Source organism: Pseudophryne corroboree, chromosome 3 (genome assembly GCF_028390025.1).
Source record: "Pseudophryne corroboree isolate aPseCor3 chromosome 3, aPseCor3.hap2, whole genome shotgun sequence".
Taxonomy (NCBI): Eukaryota; Metazoa; Chordata; class Amphibia; order Anura; family Myobatrachidae; genus Pseudophryne; species Pseudophryne corroboree.
The window spans coordinates 222,336,893-222,349,534 of NC_086446.1; positions in this window are offsets into that span (position 1 = coordinate 222,336,893).

Below are 12,642 nucleotides of genomic sequence, written 5' to 3' on the forward strand. Positions count from 1 at the left end.
GACCATCGGGTTCTTGGTCACCTCCCTGTCTAGGGCCCTTCTCCCCTGATTGCTCACTTTAGATGGCCGGCCAGCTCTAGGAAGAGTCCTGGTGGTTCCGAACTTTTTCCATTTACGGATGATGGAAGCCACTGTGCTCATTGGGACCTTCAAAGCAGCAGATATTTTTCTGTACCCTTCCCCAGATTTGTGCCTCGAGACAATCCTGTCTCGGAGGTCTACAGACAATTCCTTTGACTTCATGCTCGGTTTGTGCTCAGACATGCACTGTCAAGTGTGGGACCTTATATAGACAGTTGTGTGACTTTCCAAATCATGTCCAATCAACTGAATTTACCACAGGTGGACTTCAATTAAGCTGTAGGAACATCTCAAGGATGATCAGTGGAAACAGGATGCAACAGAGCTCAATTTTGAGCTTCATGGCCAAGGCTGTGAATATTTATGTACATGTGATTTCTTAGTTTTTTATTTTTAATAAATTTTAAAAAAAATCTGAAAAAAACTTTTTTCACATTGTCATTATGGGGTATTGTGTTTAGAATTTTGAGGGAAAAAATTAATTTATTCAATTTTGGAATAAGGCTGTAACAAAATGTGGAAAAAGTGAAGCGCTGTGAATACTTTCCGGATGCACTGTATATCCTAGTCTTATTCGTTTATTACTCTCTTGTTTGTACAGTTTTGTTGTGTGGGTGTACTGTGCTTTCCCTTTGAATAGTATCTTTGTTTATGTATATTTCAAACCAATAAAAAACATTTGTATGTAAATTATGTAAAAAAAAATATGTAAATTGACGAATATTTAAGTACTTGGCTGCCATTGAAATTGGAAATATAGTTTAACCCTTTCGGTGGTCTTTTTATTATTATCATGTCACACCTCCCAGGGTGGGTTTTTAAATGAATTACCTGCTCATTGCCAGGGGTTTTATGCGCTGGGTGCCATGCTCGTTGCCAGAGAATTCATGCTCTGGGATCCATGCTCGATGCAAAGGGGGTGTACAGTCACATGCAGGCACTAACCCACCAGCACTAATAATTCTTCTCCTTCCTCCTCTTCCCTAGTACTCCGCTCGGGGGGGACATCTTGAGGCAACTGTGTCATTCCACGAAACTCCACCCCCCGAATGGAATACTAGAGAAGAGGGAGGAGAGGGAGCAGAATGCATGCACAAAGTGCAGCGGCCCCCACCGCTAGAAACAGCACTGCCTGTTGTATTGGCTGGACATGTCCCAAAAATCTTTTCTGGGATAGCCAATATTGGCAGTGCAGCTGGCCCCAGAGTTTTTCCGGGCATATGTTATGCACACCAGTGCCTGCAGGAATGTACTGGTGTCAGAACTGTTATGCACTCCAGTGCCTGCAGGAATGTACTGGTGTTTGAACTGTTATGCACACCAGTGCCTGCAGGAATGTACTGGTGTCTGAACGGATAGGTATGCAAAACAAATGAACTCACAGACAGACTGGGGAATATGACATTACGTACACAGAAGGTGATAGGGTAACAAAATACACACAAAGTGAACAGAGAAGCCCAGAGGCTAAGGAACTGGGTGTCTCCCTAGTATTAGTAATGCTCAGATGGGAAAAGCAAGATGTTGTGTTTTAATACGTAGAGAACCCGAAATGTTGTTGCTAAGGGCAACAGCAAAACCCTAAAGGGTTACCAATGGGTGTGGCAGTAAACTCCTTGGTCAGAGATGGAATGATAGACACAAGGAGAGTCTCCACAATCCTAATTCTCACTTGCAGTGCACAGGTTCAGCTTACTGCCACTAAACTGACACCTGACACCTTGCACAGTGAGACAGGATTTAGGCAGGCAAGTCTTAGAATACAGCCGCAAACTTGCTAAGTTCACAGAGTAGTAAAAGAACCCCAGCAAGCTAAACGACTGACTCCAGTCTTACTGCTAGGTCTGGATTGGCCAGAGTGTAGTACCAAATCCCCAGGCCTATTTGCAGTAAGCAACAACAAATACAAAGCTACACAGTACTGGCTAACTTTCAGGAACTGACTAACCAACAAAGATTCAGCAGCATCTGCTTAACCTGAGAAGAGGCCTTATAAAGCAGGTGCTGTCCACGCCCCACTCAGACCTCACAGACTGTGAGCACAAAAACCAGCACCGGATCCCCTGCCATGCACAGAGCCTGTAACCACTGCACAGCAAAAGACCCGAACCGGAGTATCAGCTGCGCTCAGGTTACTCCGCTAGCACTTGTCTCCCGGTTGCCATGACGACGTGGCAGCACAGGGCAGGAGACCCTAACAGCATACCACTGAAGTGGTTAAGGCATTTTAAGTGATGTAAATAAAGAGCAGATCTAAAGATTCAGTCTTATCAGTACTGATTTTAAAGTTGGATAGAAAGCTAAATTGGTGAATCTCCGTCAACACATTAGGGAAAGTAATCAGTGGAAACTGATAGTAAAATATTGTCAGCATACACAGCAGAGCTCTTCTGTGAATTGATGTATGTCATACTATTGTATGAGAGTTTGCATTATTGTTCTTTCAGTCAAAGCTCTGGCTCAACCACTTGAATGTTTTGGTTGTATTTTTAGAGAGGATCAGGGATGCCAAGGAGGTAGGGTGGTCCCAGATTACCTTGGCATAGGAGATGTAACCAGGCCCCAAAAGTGGCGGAACTAGCGAGCGGTGGGCCCTTGTGCGACAAAATGCTTTGGCCCCCCTCATCCCATCCAAGTCCACCCACTCACCCCTGGAGAGGATCTGGTGAGGGGGACCTGCTCAGGGCCAGGGAAATGGATACCTAGCAACAGTGCCTTAACTAGACATAAGCGCAGTGTGCAAGAAACGGCATCGGAGCCCCCCTATGTAAAACAGGGCCAGTGCGTGCCATAAAAAATATAGGGGCAAGGCTTTGTGGGGAAGGGGTGTGGCCACAAAATAATACCAATTCATATAACGGTGCACAGTAGTCTCTATTATTCAAATTACGCTGCACAGTAGCGCCACTACACCAGGTAGAGCCCCTTTTACACATTATGGCGGACAGATTCCCCTATTTACACATTACGGCAGACAGCGTCCACCTTTTACACATTACGGCAGACAGCGTCCCCTTTTTACACATTACGGTAGGCAGCGTCCCCTTTTTATACATTACGGCAAACAGCGGTCCCTTTTTACACATTACGGCAGACAAAGTCCCCTATTTACACATTACGGCAGACAGCGTTCCCTTTTTACACATTACGGCAGACAGCGTCCCTTTTATACACATTACGGCAGACAGCGTCCTCTTTTTACACATTACGGCAGACAGCGTCCCCTTTTTTACACATAACGGCAGACAGTGTCCCCTTTTTACACATTACGGCAGGCAGCGTCCCCTTTTTACACATTACGGCAGACAGCATCCCGTTTTTACACATTACGGCAGACAGCGTCCCCTTTTTACACATTACGGCAGACAGCATCTCCCTTTTTACACATTACGTCAGACAGCGTCCCCCTTTTTACACATTAAGGCAGATAGCGTCCCCTTTTTACACATAACGGCAGACAAGAAAGAAAGAAAGAAAGAAAGAAAGAAAGAAAGAAAGAAAGAAGAGATTATACTTACTGTCTCCGCTGGCAGTCAGGCTCCTCATGCAGCTTCTGGCAGATCATGGTGATCCCGGGCAGGGAAGAAGAAGGAGGAGGGAGGGGGAGGAGGGAGCGGCAGCAGCGCAGTGTAATTGGTGTAGGCGCCACTGCTGCTGTCCCTCTCCTTCACCATAGGCTGTCCTCCACCGCTGTGATGAGGGAAGCGCATCCAAGCATTCACAGCGGCGGAGGTTAGCCTATGGTGAAGGAGAGGGACAGCTGCAGCAGCGCCTCCTCCAATTACATAGCGCTGCAGTTTTACCGCGCTGGCTTTGGGCCCCTTGACAGGGGCGGTCTCCAGTGCAAGGCACAGCTTGCACTGGCAGTAGTTCCGCCACTTGGCCCTATAGTTCTGCATACAATAAGGTAGACCAGCTGCACCCCCTCCAGAGGCCACACTTTACTAGCACTCTAAGGTTCAGAATTTGATTTTGGCTCTGCACCCCCTCCAGAGGCCACACCTCACTAGCACTCTTAGGTTCAGAGGGGCAGATGTATTAACCTGGAGAAGGCATAAGGAAGTGATAAACCAGTGATATGTGCAAGGTGATAAAAGGCACCAGCCAATCAGATCCTAACTATTCATTTACATATTGGAGCTGATTGGCTGGTGCCTTTATTACCTTGCACATATCACTGGTTTATCACTTCCTTATGCCTTCTCCAGGTTAATACATCTACCCCAGAATTTGATTTGGGCTCTGGACTGGTTAGAAGTGGAGTGAATGAAGTTACAGTAGGTGGTCTAATGATGCTTCTCATTCAGCACTACTTTCTGGAAAGTTAATAAGCAGGAAGGAGAACAGATTAAATACTAATCTGGAAGACTGGTGTGCTGCAATCTATAATTGTACCTATATTCTATGATCCTTTATCTGACTAGATCTATATGAACTATTGGAAAGTTCCCTGTCCATATCTTTGCTTAGAAAATGGCAATATATAAGGGATCGTATGAGGATTAACCAATGGCTATTAATAACCAATTTTAATTAATGAAATAAAAGTTATGTCTTAGAAAAATATTTATAATTTAAGAGTTCCACATGCAAGAGTCTTTCTTTCATTGTATTAATCTGTTGACAATGGAGCAAGGAACAGGTAAGGTACAAGTTGTACTGGCAATTAGCTTTTTATGAGGGTTTTAAATAGGGTGCTCTAGTCAGTTATTGGTGTTTCAAGTCATGGGGAAACTAGCTCCTTGATGATTGGACAATTTCGGAATCAGCTGTTCAATCCATTATGGTGGCACCCATGCAGTGCTGGCTTCAGGAGAAGTGGCAACACTCTGGTGCTAACTTGTCACAGCATGTTTTTATTTGCTGTACTGACCATTGATAGCAAGTCAACTGATTAAATGACAGTGCCAATTGCAGTAAGAGGGTCTCCGAGCCGTTATGTGAAGCACCTAGCCTCGCCCTAAAGTCATGATAGCCCTGGAGAGTATGAGATGAGGGTCAGTGTGTCTTTTGATAGTGAAAATTGATGTTCAACCTCAGGGTTTTAATCTATGAGTCAATATTCTGGCAAAGTTATGCTTCATGTGACTGCTGACGTCATGGAGGTGTGTAGTTGAAATGAGACTTCCCTATATTAACCTCACATTATGATGCCAGAGCTGTTGCTGTGTTCCTATTTATGATCCATGGCTTATATCAGTGACTAAACTCTACTTGTTTCCTAAGTCTTCTGATATATCTTTGTGTATGACTATTGCTTCCCTGTGACCAATATCTCTTATTTCCCTGTAGCTCCAGAGATCTCCCTCTGACCTAGGCTTGTTCATAACTCTTCTCAGCTTTTCTCTTGTGGAAATACCGTGACTCCCTGTAAAAAAATACTTGGCTTCCTGAAACTGCGCTGTGTTACTCCTTACCACCCTGTCACTCTAAGAGCCAGTACAAGGAGCTACCTGCATACTGGGCAAAATAAAGACCATACCTCTTTGCGGGGGTCCCTGGTGATTGCCACAATCTGCATTAGACTCCACAACCCTGTTTATGATAGTTCAAGAGTCATGAATCAACTGCAGATTTTTAACACTGCTTGCTTAGGAATATTCCAGCTATAGTAATTATTTTTCCTCTTACTTGTCGCCTTATGCCAGTGGTTTCCAAACTTTTTGGAATCACGGCGCCCTAGAATATCAGAATTATTTGTCACGGCACCCCTAGGCCAAAAATTTCTTATTCAGAAATTTAGAAGAAATATTACATTAAGTAGATCGCGTTTATATGTCATCCTTAGGGTCAGTTGTGTGGTGAGGGACAAGATTTGCTTCTGTTAGCCACATATTTTACGACTGGCAGCCACCAACACTGGTGGCTGCCAGTCATAAAGAATCTGCATGCAGGCTTTTACTAATTGAAGGTCTTTAATAGAAGTAAGAGAATGCGATGTTTGGCACATTCGGTTGCTCTACCTATAAGGTTAAAATCCCGTTTTCACACCTGGGATGTATAAGTGATCCATGCTTGATTCATCTCCGTCTGAGGTCCGATATCCGGGTACCTCCTTTCACCAGAATTAGTTCCTACATATATATTTCGCTTCAATCATTAATTTTTATTGTTTTATGTATATACTATATATTCTTTACCTCAACAAGTCAAGTCTGTCTGTGATCAAATTGATTACTATTAAATTCTTATGAGAGAGCCACGTAGTTCTATTGGTTTATGTTTGCTATATAATTTGAGCTTAAGTACGGTCAGCTGTCGGTTTTAGATACACCACAGTTTAAATACTGGAGAATCTGGAGGCAGGATATCACCTTTGAAAAAGTCACGTGGAGCGTGACGAAACGCGTTATAAATAAAATTGTTCATTTTTAGATTCGACACGTTGGCTCTCTCTATTGATTATATCATACATTTCTGAAATTCAGCGCAGCCGCCCTTTTCTCTTGTTTATACCAGCACTGGTTTTGCCTATTATATTGACCATGAATAATTTGAATTGGTCCTGGACCACCAACCCAGGGCACCCCTGCAAGTGTCCCGAGGCACCCCAGGGAGCCACGGCACACAGTTTGGGAACCTCTGCCTTATGCACATTCCAGATTTGGCCTAGCAGACATTATCTGTGGAGGTAAGTAGAAAGTATTTTAAGGTATCCACGATTTCAGAGCATATTGTAGTGTTGAGGAAGAATGATCAAATAGGTAAATGGGAAAGCTTAATAAAATTAGGTTGACAGCAAGCTCTGTCCAGGAGAATGGCACAATATCTGCCTTGAACACCCGTGCCAAAATAGTATCAATGAAAGAAAATCTAAGTTAGTATATTTTGTGAGGGAGCCAGATCATTCACAAACTGCCAGGGGTCAACAAATATGTATATATTATACACATATCTTAGGTGCAAGCTGCATATTTGGAGGCTTGATCCTTTGTAAAAGATTACAAAAATCATGTGTATGTAATTTTTTATGATATCGTAGCTGACTTTTAGCCAGTTCCCAATATTGCTCTGTGGGCCTAATTCAGACCTGATTGCTAGGGTGCATTTTTTGCATCTCTGCGATCAGGTAGTTGCCACCTCCAGGGGGAGGGGAAATCGCTGTGCAGGGGTGCGATCGCATGTGCAGGAGTGCTGCACAAAGCCACAAACAGAAGTTTGTGCAGTCTCTGCACAGACCAGGACTTACTCTTCCAGTGCGATGATCGGGGCCAGAGCTGACGTCAGAAACCCTCCCTTCAAACGCCTGGTCCCTCCTGCGTTTCTCTGGACACTCCTTAAAAACGGTCAGTTGCCACCAACAAACAGCCTCTTCCAGTCAGTCACCTTGCGATCGCCCATGCGATCGCATTTCTCGCACCATCCTGTCGCTGCCCGCCAATCCCCGTCACTGCGGACCGACGCGCCTGCGCATTGCAGTGCATATGCATGCGCAGTTCAGACCAGATCGCTGGTTGTACGAAAATGCAGCCTAGCGATCAGGTCTGAATTAGGCCCTATGTGATTTATATTTCATAATTCGACCAATTTTGGAGAAGTTCTACATACAATTTACCAAAACAGGCATATAACATTGGCTATTTCACATGCTCCTTAAATGATAAATGACATGACACAATGGCCCTCATTCCGAGTTGATCACTAGCTGCTTTCGTTCACAGCGCAGCGATTAGGTCAAAAAGCGGCACTTCTGCGCATGCGTATGGTGTGCACTGAGCACGCGCGTCGTACTTTCACAAAAGCTGATGTAGTTTCACACAAGGTCTAGCGACGCTTTTCAGTCGCACTGCTGGCTGAAGAGGGATTGACAGGAAGTGGGTGTTTCTGGGTGGCAACTGACCGTTTTCGGGGAGTGAGTGAAAAAACGCAGGTATGTCGGATGAAAACGCAGGAGTGGCTGGGGAAATGTAGGTGTGGCTGGCCGAACGCAGGGCGTGTTTGTGACGTCAAAACAGGAACTAAACAGACTGAAGTGATCGCTAACTAGGAGTAAGTCTCGAGCTACTCTGAAACTGCACAATCATTTTTTGTAGCCGCTCTGCGATCCTTTCATTCGCACTTCTGCTAAGCTAAGATACACTCCCAGAGGGCGGCGGTTTAGCGTTTGCACTGCTGCTAAAAGCAGTTAGCGAGAAACTCGGAATGAGGGCCAATGTTAATTCAAAAGCATATAAAAGTACTGTTTCAAGCACAACTGATTTGCTGGCTAAAATATATTTTAGAATGGTCCAGCTATTGTAGCAGTATGATTTGTTCAGGCTCTGTGGATAGCATAGACAAGAACACCTTACATGTTGGGGTACCCTATGCAACCCCCCCCCCCCCCATACTCAGAGGGAGAATGCCTCTCTTGGAGGTGGTTCAGCCACAGATGCTGCTTCTTACATTAGTAGGTTTGCATAACTTTAGGTTATGACATTATACACAACTGACATAGAGGAGCACCAACTGAAAGTTTCACATGTCCTTGTGGGGTGCCATAGTGCATTAAAAATTATCTAGATTTGCCTAATGTTAGCGCCTGCCCTAGCAATAAGCAGGAGGCCAAATTTATCATAGCTGGCGGATATCAACAAAAGTGACCATGCAACTCAAAAGCAAAAGACTTCTACACAACCAGAAGTGGAAAGAGATTTAGTTGAGATAAATGGTTAAGGACTTTTTTGGTAGGACAGTCCCAATTTTGGAGGACTGCTGTAGCATCTCATAATCGGGAGCTTTGTCCTGATTAGTGGGGGCAGGCGATTGTGTTAGAAACTGTTGAAGAAATGGGCAATTAACATTATGAGGAATTAGTCGAACCCTGGTTGTTCCCTGTTTCAACTGCTTCCGTCAGGCAGGCGCTACAGAGCACTGCCGGTAAAAACTACAAAACACCAAAATTGTTTTTTTCCGCAGGCAATTCGTTTGTTGAACTCTTGAAATAAGAGTCCGCCCTGTTTTGGCACTAGTGTTTTTTTTTTATAAGAGGATGTTGTTTTAAGGACTATTGTTTGTAAACTTTTTATGTATTATTTAATGTGTTGTGATTGGCAATGTAAAATGTTGTTTTATGCGAGTTCTTTGGCATGCAGTTGACCGGAGACAAATTCCAGGTATACAAAGGTATACTTGGCCAATAAAATTTTTGATTCTGATTACTTTAGGTTGTATATGTCAAAGTGGAAAAGCCCTAAGTAAAAACGTTAAAACGTAAAAACCTCTGCCTTTTGATAAAGCTTTATGTTTCTTATCTGTAAGCGACAGCTGGATCCTTAAATATACACTGCGCTATTTTGTGTGTAATTTGCATCTGTTTTGGCTCACCTGAAGCAAATTGCAATCAGTGTAGATAAGGATAAAGCTACTGTATGTATGATCCTGCTTTGTTGACCTAATGTAATTGCATTTCTGTTTCTTTTTGTTAACACACTACCCATTGCTTTTATTTTTTTGTGTGATATTTCTTACAACTGATTTAATCTGTTAAGTATACAGAGAATCAAATTAGGTGAACAAGTTAAGAAAATGTTAGTAATAGTACTAATTGTTTTACCTTATGTCTGCTTTTACTGTACATTCATGTGTAAATGTAAACATTGCTACAGCTACTTAGTGCATATATTTCTTATCGCTAATGTAAATAACATTATTCATTAATGAAATCTACCAATTTTAGCAGAGAATGAGAAACACCCATCACCATGTTGTGAAAAACAAATGTAAGCAATGTTATGTAAATTATACATTTTACATTTCATAAACATCTTCTGTACCTGGTTAATATTACCTATTAACATGTAACCCAGTTTGACTATTATACTAACATTAGCTGTTTATGAAATGGAATAGGTGACTGAGCATCTCAGGAGTCTCAGGATGATTAAACAAACGTCTTTACGACTTAATGTAAAAAGAAAATCTAGTAGGACAAAGTATTGGTAAGTCTCTTTCTTTGCATGATATTGTAAAAACAATCATATAATTCTGTTGGCAGCAGCAAGTTAGTGCTGCAGTTTGTTTAATCTATAGTATTGATGAGTATGTCAAGAATGGGCTTCCAATCAAATAAGATCCAGCCAATATCAGATCCACGGTAATAAACAGGCTGTTAACAAAAGAGGATAACTGCAGCTGATTTGTATTCGGGAGCCATACAGCAAGGTTGTTGGGACACTGGACTATGGGACGTTCTACAGCCACCTATGCTGCCTGACCAGAGAACCATATGGCCAAAGTGGACATGAGCTTAGAAGCAAACATGAAACCAATAAAAATTAGTAAACATGTGGACAGAGTACCAGTTAGCTGCACGACAGACCTATTCCACCTAAGCTCCATGTCGCATTGCCTAGGAGGTTGCCACTGCTCTAGTGGAATGCCCTGACACCCGGTCTGGGGGTGGTCTTCAGTATGCCGACTGACGGGATCCCGGCGCACAGTATACCGGCGCCGGCATACCGACACTTATTCTCCCTCGTGGGGGTCCACAACCCCCTGGAGGGAGTATAAAATAGCGTGGCGAGCGCAGCGAGCCCGCAAGGGGCTCAATTGCGCTCACCACACTGTCGGTAAGCCGGCGGTCGGCCTCCCGGCGCCGGTATGCTGGTCGCCGGGAGCCCGACCGCCGGCATACCATAGTGAACCCCGGTCTGGTGCCAGTCACCTTGCGCTTGAATAGGCTAGAGCAGTGGTTCTCAAACTCGGTCCTCAGGACCCCACACGATTCACGTTTTCCATGTCACATAGCAGCTGCACTGTGTATCACCAACTGTCACATTTTTTAAATCTACAAGAGACCTGCAAAACATGAACCGTGTGGGGTCCTGAGGCCCGAGTTTGAGAACCTGTGGGCTAGAGTGATGACTGAGTGGATACAATGCACTATAGTTTGCTTTATAGCCGTCTAACCACATTTATGTGCAACATAAAGTACGAGCAAAGAATCTGTGCGATGGACAGAAGAGGTCTTGACCAAGTAAATCCGCAGAGCTTTAACTACATCTAGGAGAGCGAGATCATACAATATGTTTAGATTCAAAATATCTGCTAAGATTAAATGTTCACATAATTTTGCCACTCACAGATATTTAATATTACATCATATTCCTCAATTAAAAAAAATGAGCATGTCTAAAAAAAAAAAAATTCTCATTTGTTTGATTTGATTCTCTTTATTTACTTTTAGGACTTTTGTTAAAATCCAAGGTAGTTTACAGCCAATGTTTGGTGGAAATATAGAAAATTTTGCAGTATTCACAAACTTTCAAACACCACTGCATATAAAACCTAGTGTTCAAGGCGTGAAGACTTAAAATCTCTGGAAACGTTGCTTAGCACCCAGACGTGTGAAGATGACTCCACCCAACGGTCTCTGAATTGGAGCACCTGCCACCCATATTGGGTGAAGAGGGATCCTATCAAGTGCTAGCAGTGTTGGACTGGGGCATTAAGTGGTAGAGGCCTATGTTTAGGCATGTGGCCAGTCTCCAGAGGCGTGTGTCCAGCCACCACATTGGTTTGCCTAACCATCAGAGAATACATTGTCTGGGCCCCTTGATATATATTGATATATATAGTAGAGATGAGCGCCTGAAATTTTTCGGGTTTTGTGTTTTGGTTTTGGGTTCGGTTCCGCGGCCGTGTTTTGGGTTCGAACGCGTTTTGGCAAAACCTCACCGAATTTTTTTTGTCGGATTCGGGTGTGTTTTGGATTCGGGTGTTTTTTACAAAAAACACTAAAAAACAGCTTAAATCATAGAATTTGGGGGTCATTTTGATCCCAAAGTATTATTAACCTCAAAAACCATAATTTACACTAATTTTCAGTCTATTCTGAATACCTCACACCTCACAATATTATTTTTAGTCCTAAAATTTGCACCGAGGTCGCTATGTGAGTAAGATAAGCGACCCTAGTGGCCGACACAAACACCGGGCCCATCTAGGAGTGGCACTGCAGTGTCACGCAGGATGTCCCTTCCAAAAAACCCTCCCCAAACAGCACATGACGCAAAGAAAAAAAGAGGCGCAATGAGGTAGCTGTGTGAGTAAGATTAGCGACCCTAGTGGCCGACACAAACACCGGGCCCATCTAGGAGTGGCACTGCAGTGTCACGCAGGATGGCCCTTCCAAAAAACCCTCCCCAAACAGCACATGACGCAAAGAAAAAAAGAGGCGCAATGAGGTAGCTGTGTGAGTAAGATTAGCGACCCTAGTGGCCGACACAAACACCGGGCCCATCTAGGAGTGGCACTGCAGTGTCACGCAGGATGTCCCTTCCAAAAAACCCTCCCCAAACAGCACATGACGCAAAGAAAAAAAGAGGCGCAATGAGGTAGCTGTGTGAGTAAGATTAGCGACCCTAGTGGCCGACACAAACACCGGGCCCATCTAGGAGTGGCACTGCAGTGTCACGCAGGATGTCCCTTCCAAAAAACCCTCCCCAATCAGCACATGATGCAAAGAAAAAGAAAAGAAAAAAGAGGTGCAAGATGGAATTGTCCTTGGGCCCTCCCACCCACCCTTATGTTGTATAAACAAAACAGGACATGCACACTTTAACCAACCCATCATTTCAG